Source organism: Pogona vitticeps, chromosome 2, assembly GCF_051106095.1.
Source record: "Pogona vitticeps strain Pit_001003342236 chromosome 2, PviZW2.1, whole genome shotgun sequence".
NCBI lineage: Eukaryota > Metazoa > Chordata > Lepidosauria > Squamata > Agamidae > Pogona > Pogona vitticeps.
Window position 1 is genome coordinate 256,626,978 of NC_135784.1, and position 24,425 is coordinate 256,651,402.

Here is a 24,425-nt window from a genome sequence, read left to right on the forward strand (position 1 = left end):
CAGTATTCATTCCACTTCAGGGAGGGGCAGAGACATAGGGAAAGATATTAATTAATGTCTCAACCCTCCAACTATTGTACATTTTATGACAGACTAATTTATTGAATCATCTCTTACAACTAAAATAAAACATAAAATATGTGTGGAGAAAATTTCACAATGTTTTCTCTTGTGTTTAAAAAATGCAGTAATTTCATTAAATAATTATTTAACTAGTGCTCTAAATGGCTGTTATTTATATTGATAATTGCTACACTTTGTGGAAGTGTGACATACCCACCGTGGGTGCGACATCCCCCACACGAGCGTGACACCCCCCGCATGTGCGTGAGGGGGGAAATCTGTATCCGTGGCCCAGTTCTGGCAAGCCCATGGACCTGTGCCAGGCCACGGACCGGGGTTGACGACCGCTGCTGTAGCCCATCTTGACTGCTGCCATTGTTGTTGTCAACGTCCAGGCTGTCCTTTGCTACGTAAAGCTTCCCATCTTTTTTTCTGCTGGCAACACAGACACAATATTGCACAAAAATACTGGGCCATTTGCTGGCTTTTTGAATCATGGATACAGAAGCACAGTATCCCACATTCATAAATCGGAGGCTTTTTTTAAAAAAACGAGTAACAAAAAATAGACACAATGACTTCTTGCTATACCCTTATAGACCTTCTCCATTGTGATTATATTTCTGAATATGTTCCAAATTGTTTGAAATGAGCATCTTGGAGACATGGTGTGTATAGCATGGTGTCTCTTCCCACTCCACACATAATTACAGCCATGCACTTGTAGCCAGAAACTAGGCAGGGTAATATATGGGTCACACCTCACATTATACCACTCCCTTGGACCCTCATGTCCCTCTATTAAAAACCAGGGCTGCTACTCTGGAACCAATATTCAGTCCTTAGTCATTGCCTGAGGGGACAGCTGCCCCCCAGGACTAGCCTGCATAATGTGCTCCTCTCCATCTGGAGATACAGCAGATTTTTCCTCCATTTATGGAACCCCATTTCCCTTCCAAAACTGCACTAATTCGTGCAAAGCTGCACAACCCTTCTCCTTAAAACTCTCCAAATATCAATAAAAATATCCTTATTGATCTCACCCTTCTCTAATTTAACATTATACATTAATTTCTGGTTAATAGCTATATTCAAAACTTCTTTATAGCATTCAGTAATTGGAACTTTTTAATTCCTTGCTATCATTAACCTGGAGATTCATCTTCTAATTTATTATAATATATATTATCTATGTGATTTAATTTCACTGGAGTTAAATACCATCTCAGACTAATTGATTTTTTAAAAATCCTTTATCCTTATGGACACACACTTATTCTTCTATCTCATATATCTTCCACACCTCAGTACTTGTTTTTCCCCTCAAATAATATTCCCATATTGTTTTAAGACCCTCTTGTTGGTCCTCTACTTCTACTAAAATCTTATATATTTTACTTATTCCTTTCGTTATCATGTTTTCATCAACCTTTTCCTTCTACTACTACCAGTTCTTCTAATCTTATCAGATCCCTGCATTTACCATTTCTTTTTACACATTCTTTAGTTCATTGCTTTAACTGAATAACATTAACCAAGATGTTGTTTCTGATCCTAATAGTGCTACCGTTTCTCCCCAAAAATAAGGCAGGGTCATATATTAATTTTTGCTCCAAAAAACGCATTACGGTTTATTTTCAGGGGATGTTGTATTTAGTTTAATGTACAACAATCTACATAGATTCAAATACAGTAATGTCATCTTCTTCTCGTTGCTGCACAATGCTGCACAATGGTGGAGGGTGGGGTTTCACTTAACTGGGGCTTATTTTTTGGGTAGGGCTTATATTACGGGCATCCTGAAAAATCATACTAGGGCTTATTTTCAGGTTATTTTCGGGAAAACAGGGTATTATTTGTTCTTGAGTATTCATTTTTTTCCAACAAATTTTTTAAACTAATAATTTGTTTCTTCCTCATTAAATTATCCAGGACTTTTACACTTAAAAATAAAATCCCTAAAGTTTTAACCATAGTTATCCAATGCCATATCTCCTTTCCAGTCTCGTACAGTGAGAATTCCCCCAACTAAAGCCATAAACAAAAAACCAAACATCCCAACTTTACTTAATTTATCCCAGCCCCCCCCCCCCACAAACCTCCACCTCAACCACATCTGTCTCTACTCACTTCTTTCACTGGGCTTCTAATGCCCTGACCACAGCTTGTTGTCAAACCCTGGAGGGGGGGGAGGGGAGAAGAACAATCCGCCATTCCAATCAGCTGTCACCCAAACCTACCAAAAGCTATCCACAAATTACCCTACTTCTCTCTGTAAATTCTTATCATTTACAATAAATATCAAGATATTCAAATAGTCAGTTACTATACCAATCATTTATACAACAAATCTCCTAGGATAATCTAATATCTAACACTAATATCAAAATCCATTCTAACCCTCCCCCCAATTTTCTTATCCTCTACATTTCTTTAGAATTTCTTTTTCTTTTTCTCCACTTAAATATTACCTCTTATTTTCCTTTTAAATGGCAGACTAAATAACCTAACTGAACCTTATTTTGCCAGTTCACATTTCTTCTTATCTATTTCCCTTATATTGTCTGTCTCCCTGGACTAATATATTTTAACTGCTCCCACCCAGCTCCTAAGTTTAAATACCAAATCATACCTAACAAAATACATAAATTCCATCATCATAACCTGTCCATCGACATGTCTTCATTGCCTTATCCAATGGAGTTCAGTGAACTGCTCCTTCTTGCTCTTCCTCATTCCCCTTGGAACCAGCAACTTAACCTTGTCTCTTTTCTTCCATTTTTCCATTGGTTATCATCAATGGGCTCCCATTCATGCAACAAACATAGGCATTGAACCAATAAAGTTATTATATAATATCTTCCATCATATAGCACTCTCATGTATAATGGATACCACCAATTATACCTTATTTTATTCTTCATAAAGAAACTTGTTATCAGTTTTAAAGAGTATCTCTAGGATATTGTTTGATAGCAGGGGTCTTGATATACTTGAATAAGTGCTTCTTTATATATCAGCTGTTCAAAAATTTCTCTCTCTGCTTTTACACACTGTTCTTTCTTGAAAGAATTCACAAGATCTCTGAGTTGCATTCTGGTTCTGCATTTAAAACCCACACAATGTAATCTCTCTAAGTCTTCTTGAACCCAAACCACATCTGGAGCTACTATTTTAATCTATTCGAAGACTTTGTCTCTAAGATTCATCTCATCCTCCACACCTCCCTCTTGAAAACCATGCAAATTTACATTTTTCTTTGTCTATCTTCCAAAACAATCAATGTCTTATCAATCTCACTGAATTAATTTTCATAGCAATAAAGTTTTGCAACATTTGCTTTAGCCATTTTTCCATCTCCTCAGCTTTTGAACCGAATATTTTCAGGTGCTTCCCAGCTCCTGAAATTGATTTATCCACCTCAGTCTATCTGTTTCCCTATCCCCTGTGAATTTAATTTCTTTTTAAAAATGAAATTATGCATCCATATATTCTTTTAGCTCCTTAATAGTTTCTAATATTAAGTTTCTTTCTTTCTTTTTTTTGTATTAAAGTGTTGCACAATTTAAAATTATATATGTGTATGAAGTTTAGGTAAAATTAAAAACATATGAAAATCTTAAGATAATTTGACTGTTTTTGATCAGAAGTGGGCTATTCCAATAAAGTTTTCTCAACCATTTGCTACATTTTATTTTGTATAAATATTCAAAAATATGTATATTTTGTATATGTATGTATGTAAGTTCATTTATAAGTTTCTCTTCCTTCATCATCCCACAAGTCTTAGTCTGAATCTCTTGAATCCAATCTGTGTCATTAGCTCTTTGTTTCTCAGAGGACTCTACTCTTCAAAGTCTAGATAAACGTCTTTCTGATGGATGTAATCTTTCACATTTCCACTTGGGCAACTCATTTCATTTTGCCAGGCATCAAAATGTGACCAACCTACACACCAAGGGAAAAGTTCACACAGATGTATAAAAAGTTAAAGGTTCTCCTTGACAATTTTTGTCCAGTCGTGTCCAACTTTAGGGGGTGGCGCTCATCCCGCTCTTCAAGCCATAGAGCCAGCGTTTGTCCGAAGACAATCTTTCCGTGGTCACATGGCCAGTGTGATTTAGACACGGAACTCTGTTTACCTTCCCACTGAAGTGGTCCCTATTTATCTACTCGCATTTGCATGCTTTCGAACCGCTAGGTTGGTGGGAGCTGGGACAGGCGACGGGCGCTCACTCCATCGCGTGGATTCGATCTTACGACTGCCTGGTCTTCTGACCCTGCAGCACAGGCTTCTGCGGTTTAGCCCACAGCGCCACCACGTCCCTATACACAGATGTATAAGTACCCTGATTCTCCAGTTTTGTATGTATTTATATTTTTCTTTTAAAACAGTTTTCTTGTAAATAATCTTATACTCAAGAGTAGATTCTTTGTTTCTTTAACCTGCTTTTAATAAACTCTTGACTTTTCTGTTACTCAGACAGCAAGAGTTCAAAAGATTCACTTCCACCCACCTTATCACAGCTTTGGTCTTTGAGCCAGTTCCAAAACTTCAAGTGCTTCTATAATTTTTATCCCTTGTTAACCTGTGTGAACTAAATGAATTTTCCAACCAGTTCTTACAAATCAGATAAGAGGTGGCTATTTCTTCCCTCTCTTCTTCCCACCTCAGCTATTGAGACTATGATCATCTGCTCTGGCAGAAGAAACTAGCTGGCTATAAATCATTACCCCCTTAAATAGTCCTTATCAAGAAACAGTGTCTTCTTTCAAAGTATATTCCTCACTCACAATGTGACTGTTTTTCAAGGGAATCCTTCTAAAAATCTTTATTGAGGAGGCAGGAATTTTGCCATTTAGCTCTCCCCTCGATTCAATACCTCACTCCCCATGGAAAACTGAGGGGCACACACAGCACTATAATGCATTCTTTCTACAATTGCCTCTTATATGTTTTGTTTCTAGTATTAGATCACAATGGAGCCATAGGCAAATGGGACAAAGGGGAAGTATCCATAAAAAGTCATGTTGCCAACATTCTCATGGAAGAGGATGGCTGGGTTTGGCTGCATAGTCATGTCAACCAGGCAGGTCAAACAACCACAGCAAATGTAAATGAACTCATAATCAATCTCTGTTTGAATTTTAAAAATATCAACATTTATTGGAATGTCATACATTAAAAAATTAGAAACTTACTAGATTTATTCCTTCCAATATAAAGCATTTTACAAAGCATATTAAAAAGCATTTCATTCGAAGCATTTTACAAAACATTTTTTAAGAAGACAAAACTAAAACACCAAAAATAGCATTAAAATGAAATTAAACACATTAGACTATTAAAATAACTTAAAACACATCAGGAAAAACTACCATGTGCTGCACCCCCAATTAAAAACCCATTTCTCAGCAGATAGTCAGTTGCCAGAAAAAAAGGTCTCTGAAAGCTGGTGGAAGGGCAAGCGAGAGGAGGCTGGTTTGGCCTCCTTCAGAAAGATAGTCTGCCGCCTGGGAGCAGTCACTGAAAAATCCTCTCCCATGTCTTCAAAGGACATCTTTGTCAAGGTGGCAAGACCATGAAAAGAGCCACCCCTGAAAATCTTAAAATTTAGGAAGGCATACAAAGGGAGATGTTGTCCTCCCAATGGTCTTCTCTCGTCCTATGAGGCTATACAAGTTAAAAAATAAAAACCAAACTCAACACTTTCAACTGTGCCTGAAAACAAACTGAATTTAGTTTTTAAAATAGGTTAATCTGGAGTTTGGGTAGCATAGCTAATTTTTAAGGCACACGACTCAAAGAGTAAAATTAATACAACCATATGCCTTATCCTTGAGATCCTGCCTCATCTCATTGCATAGCTGTAGAATGAGATGCAATTTGGAAGTGTAGGACTTTTGAGTTTAGGTGAGCATGTGATACCCTTGAAGGCTGATGTTTGCAAAAATTTGAGACATGCAAGCTCTCTCGTTATAGGAAAGGTCTATCCAAATTCATTCCTCTGGTGTATCAGGGTTCTCTCTTCTGGGATTCTTTATGTGAATGCCAAACTTGAAGTGGTACAGAACTCTGCCATCTCACCATTTCACTCTGTTAGTATATCTTGATGCGTTTGAATGTTTTCATATAAATGGTCATATAAATCGTGATATATTAAACTAACTCTAATGGATTCTGTCATGTTTAAGCAAGGCTTAATATGGATGAAAGAGATAAAGAGCAATCTTTGCGCATTAGCAACCTGATAATATTAAACTCCAAGCTCTGTAGGAAATGTTTGCAACTGACGAATTGTTCATAAGGAGCATGGTTTTGGAAAGAAAGAAAAGTGCTGTAAATTGCTTCACTGGAGCTCTCGGATGAGGAGCTGACGCACAAGGCATAAATTGTACTGAAGTGTGACCTTGGACTGACAGCCCTTCTCCTGGTTATTTATGAAAAAGCTGTTGTGTGTGTTTTGAGAAAGCTGGAAGAGCCACCGAGTACAAAATTTGCAAATTCAATAGGTCATTTTTCTGTTAGTAAAGTTCCGACCTGCCTGGAATTTCACTTAACAGGAACAATGGCAATGAAGATTTCTTGCTATCCCTGATTCAGTGCTGCTGGCAGCAGAGGCAGCTTATGCGAACTCTGGTCTAGAATGATTCTCTGCATGTTGGCCCATAGCTAGAAAATGATAGATTGTCCTTTGCCTCAGGAACAGGAAGGGCCAGAGCAAAGGAGGGCCTGATGGCAAGGACAGAACCTCAAGGAAAAAGAAGGAAGTGCCCATAAAGGAAGATCAATGGCTGATCTTGGAAAAGAAAGTTTCTTGGAATGCAGTGGCCATCGCCGAAATCGAAAGGTGGGGGCAGGGGAGAAAGAGGAAGAAATGAGAAAGGGAGAAATGATTTTGTTTGTGTGTTCCTTATTCCACCTTAAAGGAAACAGAAAAGAAACCAAATCCCCCGAGAGGGTCAGAAATTAAGAATAAAGTAATGGAAGGTTGTAAATCTTACACCTTACAAGCTGTGCACAGCAGCTAGGAATCCCGCACTGCTGAAGAGAAATGTAGTTCTGCAAGAGAATTGAACAACATCCTGAAGAGACTCTGGGTTGGAGAAGGCAAGGGTCGGAGCAGGGCTAGCATTGCTTCTGGACCACATGATTATAGAAAGAGGCAAAGAGGAGCCAACTATGGATAAATACCAGAGGTCTAACTCACTGAGCTGTCCAGCCAGATAACAATAATCTTACCTGCAACATAATGTCTTTTGGAGGTGATGAGGAGCAACAATATTATTATTATTATTATTAAAAACCTCTCACAATTAGTCACATTGTTACTTCCTGCATGTAACATTTACTGGCTACTCCTAATAGGGGGAGCTATTAAGAGGGGCTGGGATACCCAGTGTGAAGTAGTGGATAGAATAACCAACTAGGACTCAAGAGGCCTGGGTCTGAATCACTACTCAAGCATGGAAACTCACGGGGTGTGTAGAACCGATATGACCACTCCTTAAATATCTCACTTATCTAATAGGGTTACTATAGGTCAGTTTTGATTTGATGGCATATGGCAACAACAGTGAGAGGATTTAGCCATTTTCATATTTAATTATTCTGATAAGTGATGAGAACAGTATATCAATATGCTAGCATTAATGTTCTCTTTAAATAATATTAATGAGTAATATTAATGGGCTTTTAAAAATAAAAAATGTAGCAAATAAGTCATGGACTTTTAACTTTTTTTTCAAAACAACAACATTTGAACCTCTGATTTTGTATCCTTTTTCTAACTATCTCATATCCAGCCATCATGTGGTGGTCTAATCCAACTACCACAACTATAAGATATTCACCTGCCCTTCATCAATATATCCACTACCTCTTTCAAGTCATCCAAGCGCTTACCACTCTCTGTGGCAGTCAAGGGCATACTCCAAAGTGGATGGGACTGCAAAGAAATTACACAGGGTACGAAGGGAGGAGAGTGAGGGGAAGGCCTGTTGCACAACCCATAGTGGAAGTTATGTTTGCTAACTTCAGTGTTAACTGCTAGGTACCTTGAAGATGCAATTGTCTAAAGCTGCCATGTGGAACTTTTTAGTTCTCCAGATATTTTGGGCTACAACTCTTACAATCCCTGGCCGTGGGCCATGATGTGCAATGGGAATTGTAAGCTGAAACATCTGTGGGTCCAAATGATCCCCATCCCTGGTCCAAAGTGGAAATGGAAGTATGTATATAGAGCAAACCTACACACATCACTCAAAGGGTTCAACTGGACTTTGGTGAGTGGGGATAGATTTGCAGCCTAAATGCCTAACTAAATTCACATATATTGAAGGTAATATCTCATCTGTCATTTCAGTTATGTTCTTTTTCTCTCTCATAGTCTCTCACAAGGAACACATTTGTTCAGAGACAAAAAAATCTTAAATTGTTTCCTTATGCATTTTCAGATTGTGTAGGTCATGTTTGAAGGAACTATCATTGTATTTCGATTTGGTTTTTAAAAAATCTATTAGACACAGAAAAGAGTACTTTTTAAAGTGTTATTTGCAATTAAGAGTATATTTAAAGGCGGTAAACACCTTTATTGCACTGCAGAACAGTCTTCACTTCCTTACATTTTCAAAGGTCAAGTGAAGGTTGCAGTCATTAATATTTCCAAATTTCCTGCATTAGCATTACTAGCAATTACATCAGAAGTTTTCCTTAATTGCAAGAAGTTTTTTGTTAGCTATGCTTCCAAAGTTCTGTCAGAAGCTTCAGCATTTTGTTAGTACATTGAGACTGGATTGCCAGAACTCTGAGCTTATACTTGCCATGAATTTCTGTGCACAGCCTGATCTAGTTCTCTTAAGCTATCAACTCCATATCTGCATATTTAGACTAGAATTATGTTGTACTGTATCAAGGAATGAAAGGGACCTGGAAGAATCTTAGTCAATGCTTTGCTGTCAGGCAGACTTGATGTTTCAACAAGCAAAAACAAACAAAGAGAGTTATGGTGATTATATAAATATCTTGGCTATAGATAGAATAGTTGGGTAGCTCAGTGGCTTAGGTTTCTGGCTACGGAGCCAGAAGTTGAGAGTTCAGTTCCCCACTGTGCCTTCCTGACAGGAGTTGGACTTGATGATCCATAGGGTCCCTTCCAGCTCTGCAGTTTTGTGATGGTGGTGGTGATGATCTACCAGCTAAACACACGAGTGTCTTTGAAATCACAGAGTTTTATTTCAGAAAGTTCTGTTTTTTCCTGAACCAGCTTCTGTTCTAATGCCAGAGTGCTGCCAGATTACATAGCTTTTGTCTATATACCAGATAACTACATTATTGTAGATAGTGAGCTAAAAAGTCTTCTTTGTTATATACATTTAGCACCTCTTGAGGTGCTAAATATACATTTAGCACCTCGTTTCGTTTCCTTTAGTCGTTTAGTCGTGTCCGACTCTTTGTGACCCCATGGACCAGAGCACGCCAGGCCCTCCTATATTCTACTGCCTCCCGGAGTTGTGTCAAATTCATGTTGGTTGCTTCGCAGACACTGTCCAGCCATCTCATCCTTGGTCGTCCCCTTCTCCTCTTGCCATCACACTTTCCCAACATCAGGGTCTTTTCCAGGGAGTCTTTTCTTCTCATTAGATGGCCAAAGTACTGGAGCTTCAGCTTCAGGATCTGTCCTTCCAGTGAGCACTCAGGGTTGATTTCCTTTAGAATTGATAGGTTTGTTATCCTTGCAGTCCAGGGGATTCTCAAGAGTCTCCTCCAGCACCACAATTCAAAGGCATCAATTCGTCGGCGGTCTGCTTTCTTTATGGTCCAGCTCTCACTTCCATACATCACGACAGGAAAAACCATAGCTTTGACTATTCGGACTTTTGTTGGCAAGGTGATGTCTCTGCTTTTTAAGATGCTGTCAAGGTTTGTCATCGCTTTCCTCCCAATAAGCAGGCGTCTTTTAATTTCGTGGCTGCTGTCTCCATCTGCAGTGATCATGGAGCCCAGGAAAATAAAATCTGTCACTGCCTCCATATCTTCCCCTTCTATTTCCCAGGAGGTGATGGGACCAGTGGCCATGATCTTAGTTTTTTTGATGTTGAGTTTCAGACCATTTTTTGCACTCTCTTCTTTCACCCTCATTACAGGGTTCTTTAATTCCTCCTCACTTTCTGCCATCAGAGTGGTGTCATCTGCATATTGGAGGTTGTTGATATTTCTTCCGGCAATCTTAATTCCGGCTTGGGATTCCTCCAGTCCAGCCTTACGCATGATGTATTCTGCATATAAGTTGAATAAGCTGGGAGACAATATACAGCCTTGTCGTACTCCTTTCCCAATTTTGAACCAATCAGTTGTTCCGTATCCAGTTCTAACTGTTGCTTCCTGTCCCACATATAGGTTTCTCAGTAGATAGATAAGGTGGTCAGGCACTCCCATTTCTTTAAGAACTTGCCATAGTTTGTTGTGGTCCACACAGTCAAAGGCTTTTGCATAGTCAATGAAGCAGAAGTACAGTGGTGCCTCACTTAACGATTGCCTCATTTAGCGATGAATTCGCATAACGATGTGTTTTTTTATAAAATAATATGCACCGTATAACGATGTTTCCTATGGGCGATTTTCGCTTAGCGAAGTTTGGGACCATGCTTCGCATAACTAATGCAATTTTAGGTCCCCTGCTTCACTTAATGATGTTTCTTTTTTCAATTAAAAAAGTGTCTTAGAAGGGTCAAAAACGGTTCCAAATGCTTGGATTCGTTAGAGGACCCCTTAGGTCATGTGCAAACCTGATTTGGCTTTGATCTGACTTTTCGTTAATTTATGATGAATTTTTTTTTTCGGCCCATAGGAACCAATGGACCTGTCAAAATCTGACAGCTCCATGCTTTCCTATGGGGGAGAAAACAATTCACCATAAATTAACGAAAGTTCAGATCAAAGCCAAATCAGGTTTGCACATGACCTAAGGGGTCCTCTAACGAACCCAAGCATTTAGAACAGTTGCTGTGTCTTCGTTAATTTTTTGTGAATTTTTTCTTCCCCCATAGGAAATAATGGAGCTGTCAGATTTTGACAGCTGTCAAAAGTTGGGGGAAAGAAATTCAGAAAAAATTAAAGAAAAGTCAGATCAAAGCCAAATTAACTTTTGCATCCGTTTTAGAGGGTGCAGAAGCTAATCCAAGCATTTAAAACCATTTTTGACCCTTTTATGACACACTTAATTTTGCAAAAATTGACTTCGCAAACCATTGAAATGTATTGAGTCAGCTTCAATACATTCCAATGGAGGAAACATTGTTTCACTTAGCGATGTTTCCTATGGGTTTTTTCGCTTAACAACGGCAATCCGTTCCAATTGGAACGGATTAACCGGTTTCCAATGCATTCCTATGGGAAATGGTGTTTCGCATAGCGATGGTTTCACATAGCGATGGGTTTTTTTGGAACAAATTAACATCGCTATGCGAGGCACCACTGTAGATGTTTTTCTGGAACTCTCTGGCTTTCTCCATAATCCAGCGCAAGTTAGCAATTTGGTCTCGAGTGCCTCTGCCTCTTCGGAATCCAGCCTGTACTTCTGGGAGTTCTCGGTCCACATACTGCTGAAGCCTACCTTGGAGGATTTTGAGCATAACCTTGCTAGCGTGTGAAATGAGTGCAATTGTGCGGTAGTTGGAGCATTCTTTGGCACTGCCTTTCTTTGGGATTGGGATGTAGACTGATCTTTTCCAACCCTCTGGCCACTGTTGGGTTTTCCAAACTTGCTGGCATATTGAATGTAGCACCTTAACAGCATCATCTTTCAAGATTTTAAATAGTTCAACTGGAATGCCATCACCTCCACTGGCCTTGTTGTTAGCCAGGCTTTCTAAGGCCCACTTGACTTCACTCTCCAGGATGTCTGGCTCAAGGTCAGCAACTACATTGTCTGGGTTGTCCGGGATATCCACATCTTTCTGATATAATTCCTCTGTGTATTCTTGCCACCTCTTCTTGATGTCTTCTGCTTCTGTTAGGTCCCTCCCATTTTTGTCCTTTATCATGTCCATCTTTGCGCGAAATGTTCCTCTAATATCTCCAATTTTCCTGAACAGATCTCTGGTTTTTCCTTTTCTGTTATTTTCCTCTATTTCTTCGCATTGTTCGTTTAAGAAGGCCCTCTTATGTTGCATTGTTCATTTAAGAAGGCCCTCTTATGTTTGCATTGTTCATTTAAGAAGGCCCCACAAGAGGGGCTAAATGTATATAATGTATGGCTTTAACCGACATTGTTTGCTTCCCTCTCAAATCTCCATGTATAATTTCTTCTTTCTAAAATAACTCCTTTGAGATCAGTAATAATGTCCTTGGATTCTAGAGAGTTCTTAACCTGATGTGTGTGTGTGTATTACAAATGTTGTTGTTTAGTCATTAAGTCATGTCTGACTCTTCATGACCCCATGAAGCAGAACATGCCAAGCCCTCCTGTCTTCCACTGCCTCCCGTAGTTTGGTCAAATTATATTATATTACAATTTGTCAAATTTTATATTATATTATATTATATTATATTATATTATATTATATTATATTATATTATATTATATTATATTATATTATATTATATTATAAATGGCAACACGCAAATCCAAATAATGTCACCCACAAGATCAGAAGATCATTTACTTGGCTTTCTGCTACTGTGATCCATGCTTTGCCAGCAGACTTCGTCTCCATTCTACATAACACAATTGGGACAATCTCTACACAAAAAGGTAAACAAACACAAATCACACACCAGAAATGGCAACACACACTTCAGAGCACTTCAGAAAACTCTGTTACTAATTCCCCTGTGGTTACTGTTAAAATTAGAATAAAATTTACAAAGGGAGATTCAGGAGGGATAAATGATTTACAGTATATCCAGTACACATCTAAGGGTTTAAATAAAGACCAGCACTTTTCAGCTGAAGAGGACCTTATAAACCCCAAGTAATATCTAGAGATCATGGTACTGTATCTTTTGTTGCTGTTAATGTGAAATTAAATAACATGCTGTAGAGCTCTTGTGAGATGAAATGTAGAGAATGACCTTGTCTTTTGGCTCTTTAGAGGAAGGCTGAAGAAAAAAAATTAAACAATACAGTTATTTACATGGAAGTGAATTCTATTGTGTTTAATGGTCGTTGTTCAATGGTACACATGCACAGTATTGCAATGTTGAAAATCTTTTTCAAAAAACCAATTTTTAAAGCTCTAAACAGCTAGACAGAAATTGGATTCATTACTATCCCTCAAAGCCTGAGTTCTGACAGTTTTTGCTAACTAGTCAGGAAATTTCACTCAGTCTGCTAAAAGTTCAGGTGGATCTTGTCAAGGTCTGTTTGAACTCATGCATAAGATACTGACAATCAACATCCAATAAAAGTCTTTCAAATCCTTCATCTCTAATTATCTCTCATAGAGCTTTATTAAAATGAGAAGTACTGTATCCTGAATAGCATGAAGGGGCATCTGGATCAAGAGAGTCTGTTCAAGTACTGTGCTTGAATTAAAACACGGCTCTAAAGCAAAGGAACAACAGACATTGATACTTGAGATTGTTCCTTGCTCAAGAAATGCCATGCTTTTGTTGTTGTTGTTTCTGCAAGTTTATAAAACAGCACCGTGTGCTGCAATACAGAGTCTCAATGTCATAGGTATTCACCATTAAAAAGTAATTAGGTACCGTTATAGTCCTACGACTCCCCCAGTAGTTTGTTTCTTTCATAGTTACATATTTTAAAAGTAATATTGTGTGAGTGCCCCCCCCACGGCCCCTTCCATGAGGATACTGAGAGTAGTTGCAGAAAGAGGCTCCTTTATTGAGCAATGGAATGTTTTAAAGGGCTGAAAGGACCGCTAACATAAAACAAGTAACTTTTGGTGCCAGGGAGTTAGGACACTGCCCCTCCATAGACTTTACTGGGAGGTGTGGAGTCCAGCCTCCTCCACCAGGTTGAAGACTCCTCACAGGTGAGCCAGGCATGAAGTCCTGCAGGAAGGGTGCTAAATGCATGCTATCAGGTATCCCTGGAGGACAGCAATAAAGGCTCCCCACCGTCATGCCCACCCCCCTGTTCCTTGCCAGTGGCTGCTAGCCCATAGGTGCACTAATCCTCATGGGCAGCCCATCCAAACTCCACACAGACTTGTCTGGTCTCTCACACAAAGCAAAGAGAATGATGGGGAGGAGTGGGACATGGAACCGTGCAGGGGAAGGATGGCTGTGGGTTGTTGTTGTTGTTTTCAATGGAGCTGCTTGCCACTGCTGCTGCTGCTGGCAATGGTGGACACGACTCTGATTCTCAAGCCTTCTGGCTTTTCAGTACCTTGCCTGGTCCCAATGGACCTGGGTGGCTTCTTCCAGCAGCACCAGCAGCTCCATCCAACCTCCAGTGTCAGGATTATGCCTGCAGACCATTTCCCAGCTGCCCTTCATCCTGAGTGATAGCACCTCCTGAGCCTTGCATGCCTCCCCATCAAACACACTGGCCCAACAGTCTCTCTCTTCTGCCTCCCATTCCTCCTTAAACGAAGCCCTGCCATGGCCACTCCTGCAACTTCAAGGGCATCATCTGTCTGCACTCTGCCAGTGCCCCAGGCCACAGGTGAGCTGCAGGTGGGGGATCCAGCTGGCATTCTCACTCGCATGGACAGGGGCACTCTTGCTGGTTCCAAGCATTGATTTCCACTTTCTCGAAAATAGCATAGATGGTTGCTTTGTTTTCAATGATCTCTGCATTTGCCAGTAGGATTCTGGTGACTGTGTTTTACCCTATGCATCAGTTACTTAGTGAGCAGTTGTTTGAAGTTTATATTTTATATATGTCCATCATTTTTAATTGTGCAATGCTCTGATACGAACGGAGAAAGAATAGTAAGCATTGCTCTGAGAATTTGTGAATCTGTGTCTGTGATGGACAGGCCAGAAACCACACCTATCCATCACAATGGAACACTGATTTAGTAGCCAATGGTTGTGCAGGAGGGCGGAACCAAGGAATATAAGAAGAGAATGGAGGACAGTTATAATCAGTTAGAGTTAAGATTTCAGTTAGCCAGGAGTTAGGGACGTGAGTTAGTGATGAGATAGGACAGTTAGTCAGGAGTTAGGGAAAGAGCTAGGTAGTTTGAAGAATTGTTTTGGAAAGAAACACTTGGAAAGAAACATATAAGAGAACCAAATGCAACTGTTATAAAGTGATTGAAACTAAATGCAAAGTAATCAGCATATTTCTAAGTTAAATGAAGTTTAATGAATACCAAATACAATTCCATATATGATTTCCTTGATTCTTAAATATGTTAATCTATTAATAAACAATGTTATATTTGACACGATTGATTCTGTGGTCCTAATTGGTAATTGAGGAAGGATTTCCTCTGGAGGCAGCGGAAGTGGAGACAAGAGAAACTGTCATGCCCGAAGGCAAATCTGTTTGTTAGGGAGAACATACAGAGGAGCTGGGTGTGTGTGACAGTGGCCATGTTGACTGGAGGATTCTATAGTCCCAAAAAGGCAATATTTCAAAACTGTGGGTCTACCATTAAACTGCAGTTCTTTCTCTTCATGCATAATGAAAGGGGGGAAAGCCATTAATCAGAACTCAGAGGTGGTAATGTTGTAAATAATTCACATTCACCAGGTCTTTGGAAATGCCATTGCACAAAACCATTGTTTTGTGGACAGGAATTGTACAGTGTACCAGCAGTGAAAATGAAACTGTGCCCCCCACAGTTTAGCTTTGTGGTCCATTGCTTGAATTTGAGCTCATTTGTTTCTACTACTTTAGATTGTTCATTTGCATTTTCCAAGAATCTGTTTATTGGTGGAAAGTTGCTCCTCTTAAGCTGACAAATAATTTAAGAACACAAGATAGAAGGGCATCAGATACAAGACAGTAGATACCGAAGTTGCTCAAAAGTTGGTCTGTTGGCTCAGATTTGTTCAGGTTTATTGATTCTTGCATGGGGGCAACTGTTCTTTGAAACCACAACCCAAACTATGTTCCACATTCACACTGTCTCTGAAGAGTCAATACACCCAAAACAAATTTACTGGAATGGAGGCAGAAGATAATAAAGTTACAAGATGTACAATACCTTGCCAATAAACTTTCCATTGTGTAACTTTAAGGCCTCTTCTTTTAATTCCCAAATGCAATTTTAAACTTTTATTGAAACAGCAGTCCCACATCATATGCCATCTCTCTCACACACAATAGTACCAGGAACATGAAGTTTCTATGGATTGATTTAAGGTGGCCACTGACACAAAGTAAAACTCAGATGTGACTTGCACCTTACCCTGCATCTCTGTCTCTGTCTTTCTATGCCATTGTTTTAAAAGACACAGTAGATAGGATCCAAATATAGACATGTGCGATGGGGATGGTGGAAGTGGACCTCTCCCCTTCTCCCCACACCAGTCCCTCCTGCAGCCCATGGCTACACAGAAATTGCTCATTACTTTAATCAGCCATTATTCATTGTTTTGTAAACAACTGATTTGTTTCTTGAGATATATAAAAGGCACTTTCCCTAAATTCATACAATAGATATAATCCACATTTTCTAATTGGAGATTATGCAGTCTGCAAAATACTACTACTGTAGTTTATCAGGCGTCTCTGTGGTACAGCCTGGTGCCAAAAATTTTTCCCTTGACCATTCTCACTCATTCTGATAGAAAAGAACTACCTTTTGAAAAGAATTTCAAAAGAGGAAATGTTTCTATGGTAGTCTCAGGTGAGGTTTAACATTTCCCTACCCACCTTCTTTATGAGGTGGTTGGGGCTGTATGTAAATATTCTGTCTTTCACTATACAATCATTTTCTGTCATAGCTGGCAGCCTTCCTAGCTTCCCACACTTCAGTTAATGCCAAAGGAAAGATGGCATAAGGTAACTCCTCCTACAGGGCTTTTTCGTAGCAAGAAACGTGGGCAGCCAGAGAAGCCATGAAATGATGAAGAGAAGTAAAGCAAAAGAAATGCAGGACCCTTGGCCATCTTGCAAAGTCAAAATAAGCTCAAGGAAGGAATTCCAAAGAGCCCCGAGAAAGAGCCTGTGGGGGGAAGGGGGGAAATTGGAATTCTCTTTTATGGCAGAACAAAACTTTTGAGAAATTAGAGGACAGATTTCAGTACAGTATTAGCTTCACTGCTGTTCCTTGGAGTGGGATGTAATGCTGACCTCCCTTCTTCATGATGCAAAGTGTATAAACACACTATCTACAACAACCCCACATAATTCATCTAGGAAGGGACTGAATCCTGAAGAATTCTCTTCTCTCCCCCCCCCCTCTCTCATGTGTGCTTATAGCTTCCTTCCTACAGACATTACCACAGTGCTCTAGAATGACACAAGCCAGAGGGGATTTGAGACACCAAAATGGTGTCCAAGTGGCCAATATTATTCTCTTTGTTGCTACTTACAGTGACAGTGCAAAAGGGAAAAAATCTTCAGGTGTGAAAAAACAAACCAACTAGTAATATAACTGCTGCTAATTATGAAACCCTTCTTTGAGAAACAGTTGAAGAAATTTTCTTTTATGTGGACCAATTTGAAGAAATTGCCTTCTCAGTTTTTCTGCCCTTAAAGTTTGTGGAGCACATTGAGGGGTCTTTTGTGCATAGCTGCAATCAACAGAAAGATAAATCCTGGATTCAAATCTCCACTCAAGTGTGACACTCACTGGGTGATCTTGTGCCCATTGCTATCTATTAACCTACCTTGTAGAATTGTTGTGGGATTCAAATTGTGGGTGTGAGGTAAGTTTCTTGTGTGGTGTCCTCACCTGCTTGGAAAAAGGGTGGGATAGAAACTCATTTTCTTTTATCAAAGACAGCTCTGTTTTTGAAGTTTGAAATGCTGAGATTATGGCAAGGGAAAAATAGGAAATTTAATATATTTGAATTGTGGTTCCTCAGGCTTCAGGTCTGAAAGTCAGAAAAATAAATATGTGTAGAGGGGAAGCCCATTACACCCCCTTTGTCATCATTTCTGAGGGATGACAACTTTCTGAAAATGTTTTGGAATTACAAAGTGCTTATAAGTATTGAGCCTTTCCCAGAAAAAATTGAGCTGGGAAGCTATAAATTGCAATGTGTATTGGCAAATTTGTCTGTATTCAATGGTGCAAAAATTAACTACTATGATTTTAACTTACCTTTCATGTTCAGGTCCAAAGTGAATATGGCAGCACCTCCAGAAAAGTTCAATGTGGAAGAGCATAGGACCATAATCAAATTCCTGTTTCTCCAAGGGAAAGGTGCAAAGCAGATCCATGATGAAATGTCACAAACTATGGGTGACAGTAGCCCTTCATATGCAACAGTTAAACGTTGGGTTGTGAATTTTAAAACTGGCCATTTTGGTGTTGAAAATGAGAAACCCAGTGGAAGGCCTGTTTCTGTCTCTGTGCCTGCAAATGTGAAAGCCATCCATGACATGATCATGGGGGACCGTGGAATATCAGCCAAAGTATTGCTATATATTTGAGAATATCATGTGAGAGAATTGGTGCCATTATCCGCAACAGGGGCCTCAAACTCAATTTACCTGGGGGCTGCTGGAGGCAGAGTCTGGGTGAGGCTGGGCTGCATCAGATTTTACAGAAGAAAAGCTTTGTTTAAAAAATTCAATTTTTTTCAAATCTCTTTATTTTTTAACACAAAATAAGATAAAAAATAAATAAAGAATAAGAAAATAAATCAATCAGTAAATAATAATAATAATAATAATAATAATAATAATAATAATAATAATAAGAAGAAGAAGAAGAAGAAGAAGAAGAAGAAGAAGAAGAAGAAGAAGAAGAAGAAGAAGAAGAAGAAGAAGAAATTTTTCTAGTGAGCGACTGTATGTGGTTTCTTCAGTCTTCTATATCTGCTGAATTCAGATTCAAATGTCTGCATTAACCATTCTTTAACCTTTAATCTTCTAAACATGAATTGTCCTGAACATGAATGGAACATTGAAGAACATGAACTGTTCTTCTGAACATGGCTTCTCTTGCCTACTCATTGCTGCTAGAGACCTGGCAGCACTTCCTCTTGCATAGCCAAGCCACATTTCTCTTGAAAGAGGAAGCAGTTGAGACCCTCAGTATGGCTTGAAGATGATCATCAGTCAGTCTGGACCTGTACTTGGACTTACTGAAGTTCAAGGTGGAGAAGAGCTTTTTGCACAAGTATGTGTTCCCAAAAAGGCACATGGTCCGCTTGAACATTTGGAAAAGCTCAGGGAAGCTGGGGGTCAGTTCTCTCAAAAATTGTCCAAGCTTGTCTGCTTTTCGACTCACCTCCCTGAACTTCGCTTTGAATTCAGAGTTGCACTGCAGGTCAATGAGCTCCATCTGAAGCACAGATCAATGGAGAAGGGGTCAGCAAAAATTTGAAATGTGGCTCTATACGTCCAGAGGGGGGGCCCTCTCCCTGCCCGGCAGTCTTCTCCCTCAGGGGTTTGGTGCCACCAGGGCTTCTGGTTTTAGGTCTCTCTCTTTCCCCCCTCTTCGTGGGTCCCCTGGAGAGGCTGCTGCTGCTGCTGCTGACTTAGCCTCTCTGCACTTCTCCTTCCTCCCGCCTGGCGCTCCTCCACTCCCTGTGCACACACCCCCCCCTAGCAGCTGCATGCACCCCTTCTGCAAGGCTTCCACTCTGGCAAGATGCAGTGGTCTTGCCCAGTGTGGCTCAGGGAGACGGAGGGGAGGAGAGCACGTGTGAGAAGGCTGTTCTCTCAGTAGCACCCCCTCCCATAGCACATCTGGGCAGGGAGTGTAGGAGCGCCAGGCGGGGGAAGGAGAAGTGCAGAGAGGATGAGGTGACAGCAGCAGCAGCCTCACCAGGTGACCAGCGAAGAGCGGGGGGAGAGAGACCTAAAAGCAGAAGCCCCCGTGGTGCCAAACACCTGAGGGAGAAGACTGCCGGGCAGAGAGAGGGCTCCCCTTCTGGATGCCTGGGCGCTTCCAGGGGGGCAGGCAGGACCCAGCCCCTACGAGGCAGGGAGGAAGCCCCACACTTGCCAAGTAGGTGCCACCACTGCTGCTGCCGCTCCTTAAACTTCCACATTAAGGCAGGGGCCACAAACCATCATCCCACGGGCCGCAATTGGCCCATGGGCCGCATGTTTGAGACCCCTGATCCACAACGACTTGGAAATGCTGGCTGCAAAATGGATCCCCAAACTTTTGACAACTGAACAAAAGAGGAAACGTGTGGAGCCATCATTTTGGAACATTTTGCAAGAAATGAGTGAGATTTCCTGGGCAAACTGGTAACTGGTGATGAGACACGGATCTACTGTTATGATCCTGAAACAAAGGAACAGTTTAAGGAGTGGAGGCACAGTGGTTCTCCCAGGCCAAAGAAGTTCCGAGTGCAAAGGTCGGTGCAGAAGCAAATGGCAACAATTTTTTGGGATAAGAAGGGAGTTCTGCTGGTGGATAACCTCCAACAGGGTTCAACCATCAATGCAAAATATTATTGTGCTTTATTGACAAAGTTAAGGCAAAACATCAAGGAAAAATGTTGAGGAAAGTTCTCCAAAGGTGTCATCCTGTTGCATGACAACACCTTGTCACACACTGCAGGTGAAACAATGACAAAACTGACCTCCTTAGGCTTCAAGTGATGCCCCATCCACTCTATTCTCCCGACCTGACTCCTTCTGACTATTATCTGTTCCCCAAACTCAAAAAACACCTAAAGGGACAATGGTTTGGGAGTGTTCTAGAGGCAAGTAATTCTGCAAATGAGTGGTTATACCAGCAGTCAGAAGAATTTTATTTGCAGGGATTTAAGAAGCTGCAGGACAGATGTCGCAAGAGCATTGACTTTCTGGGGGAATATGTAGAATAGTATGGTAGTTACAGCTTCCCAGCTCAATTTCTTTCTGGGAAAGGCTCAATACTTATCAGCACCCCCTCGTATGTGGAGAGTCTTCATGGATGCAGAACCCTTCAGAAAATCTTCCTTTCTTCCATGTACAAATGAGGACGGATCTAGGGATGCCCCCATTTTTTCCCTTCACTCCTATTCAGAATACCTCAATAGCGGTTTTGTTTGAAACCAATTGTAAAGAAAAAAGTTGTTTTCTTACAGTATACTTTCTCACCTATTATATTCCTTGCAGAATCATTACCTTCGTTTGGTTTGCAGACAATATACTAAATGGTAAATACCTCCAACATCAAGAGAATTAAGTGTTTAAGATTAAGGAGGTTCAGAATCACCTGCTGCCCACCTCTGAATAAACCAGCACAGGAGATGATTTAAATAAAGTTGGGTTTCTCCTGCTCCTCTGCTCTTTAAAACATTTCCCATTGCACAGAGGGCCAATGGACCATGAAGTCTACAAACCAACAGAGGTCCCCAGAACACTAGGAAATCCCAGAGCAGCAAGGGCAGATATTGCAATATAAAAGAGAAGTGTTTAAGCATCCCCAACTGCCTTGCTTTAGCATTTGTAAAAATTCTTTACCAGGTGTGGAAAAAGCCTCAGGGACGATTTTGGAGAGGAACAGGAGAATGAGTTTTCAAAGTATTAGTACATTCACACCTGGGTTTGTTCCAGAGGTGGTTGTATTACCCAGCCATAAAACCTCCAGGAAAACAGCAACTGGGTAGATAAAGCTGATCACAGACATTTTCCCATTCATCTAGTCCTCATTGGGAGAGAGGATGACAGTTTTATAGGGCAGATCTGTGTGATCTACTCTTCACGTAATTTTTAGGCTGTATGTTTTGCATGACTCACATCCTAGGTTTAAACAGAGGCAAGTGATCGGAAAAACGTTCTGGAGAAGTATACCATACTGGATGAAAATCTTTACATTGTATAAGGCATATTCTTATTTTTGTATGCCCAGTCCTATCTTCCTATGTCTGTTCTCCCCTATTTGGTCCTTTATGCCTTTGTACAAACCTATGCCACTACCTACATCCAATCTTACGGTCAGAATCCTGTTAATTATATTCATTGATATAAATTCATTGGTGTAACTTTCCACATCATATTGCTGCAAGTTAAATAGTTGGTGTATTTCCTATTGCACATCAGTCATGTGACTCTGTATGAGAGAAGAAATGCCTCTGCTGACATCTTAACTTGTGGCAATTTGCTGCTGAAACTTACACTTGAGGAGTTACCCCAGCAGAAATCGGTCACAGAATTATAGCCTATGTCTGATGCATACGTATGGAGAGATGCCTTATCCTACTTTCCTTTGTTCCATCATTTGTCCATTTCTGTGTTGTTTTTCCCCATCCTGTGTCTATGGCTGCGATCAGTTACTGCACAACAACTGCATGCAACAGCTTTTTAGATTAGGAAAGTAACTCCCAATGCTTGCAAATGGATGTGAAAGGAGACTGAAATATGCAACAGCAGCCTGCCTTTTCCATGTCATCTTCCTACACTTGAAAATGTCACTCCTGCTGCATTTTGAAATGAGTAGTTGGACCAATTTTGCTCAGATTTTTAAAAATAGTCTTGTTATGATCTACAGCCCACTCAGATGAACCGAGTAGAAGACCTGAGGGAAAAAACAACATTCCTCAAGCACAGATTGTTGTAAAGTTGCTTGCTGAGTGCTTATTCCAAATAGTTAGGATGACACTGGAAAGATAATGACACAAAGTCATGGTTTCTTTTATTTTTATCAGATAAATTCTTTTTTTTTTTCAAATTTTCTTTTCTCCATTTCCATGGAAACTGCACTGATAATACGTACCCATCTTTTTATTTCCAGCAATTTACACCAATTACCACAGACACAGATTTGTTAAGTTGATTAGAGAAATTTCACTGATGAAACTTAAAAACTGAGGGTCACAGATGCTGGGAAAACTCCATCCCTCCACTCTTTTTTTTCCTGCTGCCACTGCTGAACTGAGAAAGGGTTTCCTCTCTTCCTCCATTAGTGCCCCAGCACTTTAATTTTACAGAAGAAACTGGCAAAGTTTTCTCAGGATATCAATAGCCTTGTGTCAGAATAAAGCTGCAGTTCTGTCATTATGTGACTGACTCCCAGTCAACCCGGAAGGACTTACTTCTGAGTAAACAAGCATAGAGTTGTACTGCTGGTTGAGCTGATATTCAGTCACTTGCAACCCAGTCATTCTGAGATTCTAAGACAGGTTTTGACAGTAGCCGTAAACAAGCCACCTCTTACATGGAAGGTCTAGGAGTTCACTAGTCCCCCGTCCACTCCTTTTGCTCTACTGAGAGAAAGTAAGAAGGCTGATTTGCTTTTGGGTGTACAGTTTGGGAAACAGAAAGGAGAGAAGGCATTAAAAGCAGGGATGGGGAGAGGGGGGAGATGGAAATGCAAAACTTTGAACCAACCGAGGGGAAATGCCTGTTGTCTTAATTCCTGAACATTCCCTACTCTTTGCTTAATGTTTTATCCACAAAGAGAGGCAGGCAATGCAGTAGTGTAAAGCGAGCCACAATGGCCACTCTTCCTCCTTCATCTCTCCTTGCTTAGGACAAACAGTCTCTGCCCCAGTAAGGAGTAATAGGCAACTCCCACATTCTTCTTCCACTGAAAAGTACAGAACTATACGGTCATGGCCATTACAGGCAAAAAGGTAACTTGGGTGTTTCCCCTCCTCCTGTTAAGATTATAGGATACTGTACTGAGGTGTATCTAGGATCTGAACTGAATGATGCCATGGTCTTCTTCAGCTATGCAGAAGCTTGTGGGAGCACTAATGCAGCTTCTTTGGCAGCTGCTACCTTTGAATCAAGCCCTGGTGCTTGCGCAAGGACATCATCTTCTTAAGCCAGCATGGAAACCTAGGTGACTGGGTTGTTTGAGCTTCTGCTTCCCAACAAAGGATTCCACCACTAAATTGAAGCCATATAACTCTTACCGGAGCTAATATACTACCTGGGGTATCCATGGGACAGGTTTCTGCTTTTATGACCGAGACGCTATTTCCTCAAAAGTAGTCAACTAAAAGAGGAACACTACACAGTACCTGAGGTTCAAACGGTTTGTTCTCTATTTTCTGCACGGCATATGATATTTCAGCCAAGGAAGCCAGCATTGGCACTGATATTGCCCTGTATGTCTTTTTCAATTAGAATAAAAAGCCTTTTGCTGTTTTAATTAATTTTTGTTCCATTCAGAAAATTTAGCTTTTCCTTCTAGCTGCTCTTTTTTTCCTCTTTTTCTTCATGCGCGGCAAACCTTGCCAGAATTTATTTTAATTATTCCTGTGGCACTTTATCAAAAGCTTTTTGGCTAATTAATGTTTCAACAATGTCGCCTTTTAGGAACATGAGAACTGCCTGGCTGGATCAAATCAATGATCCATGTAACCTCGTGTT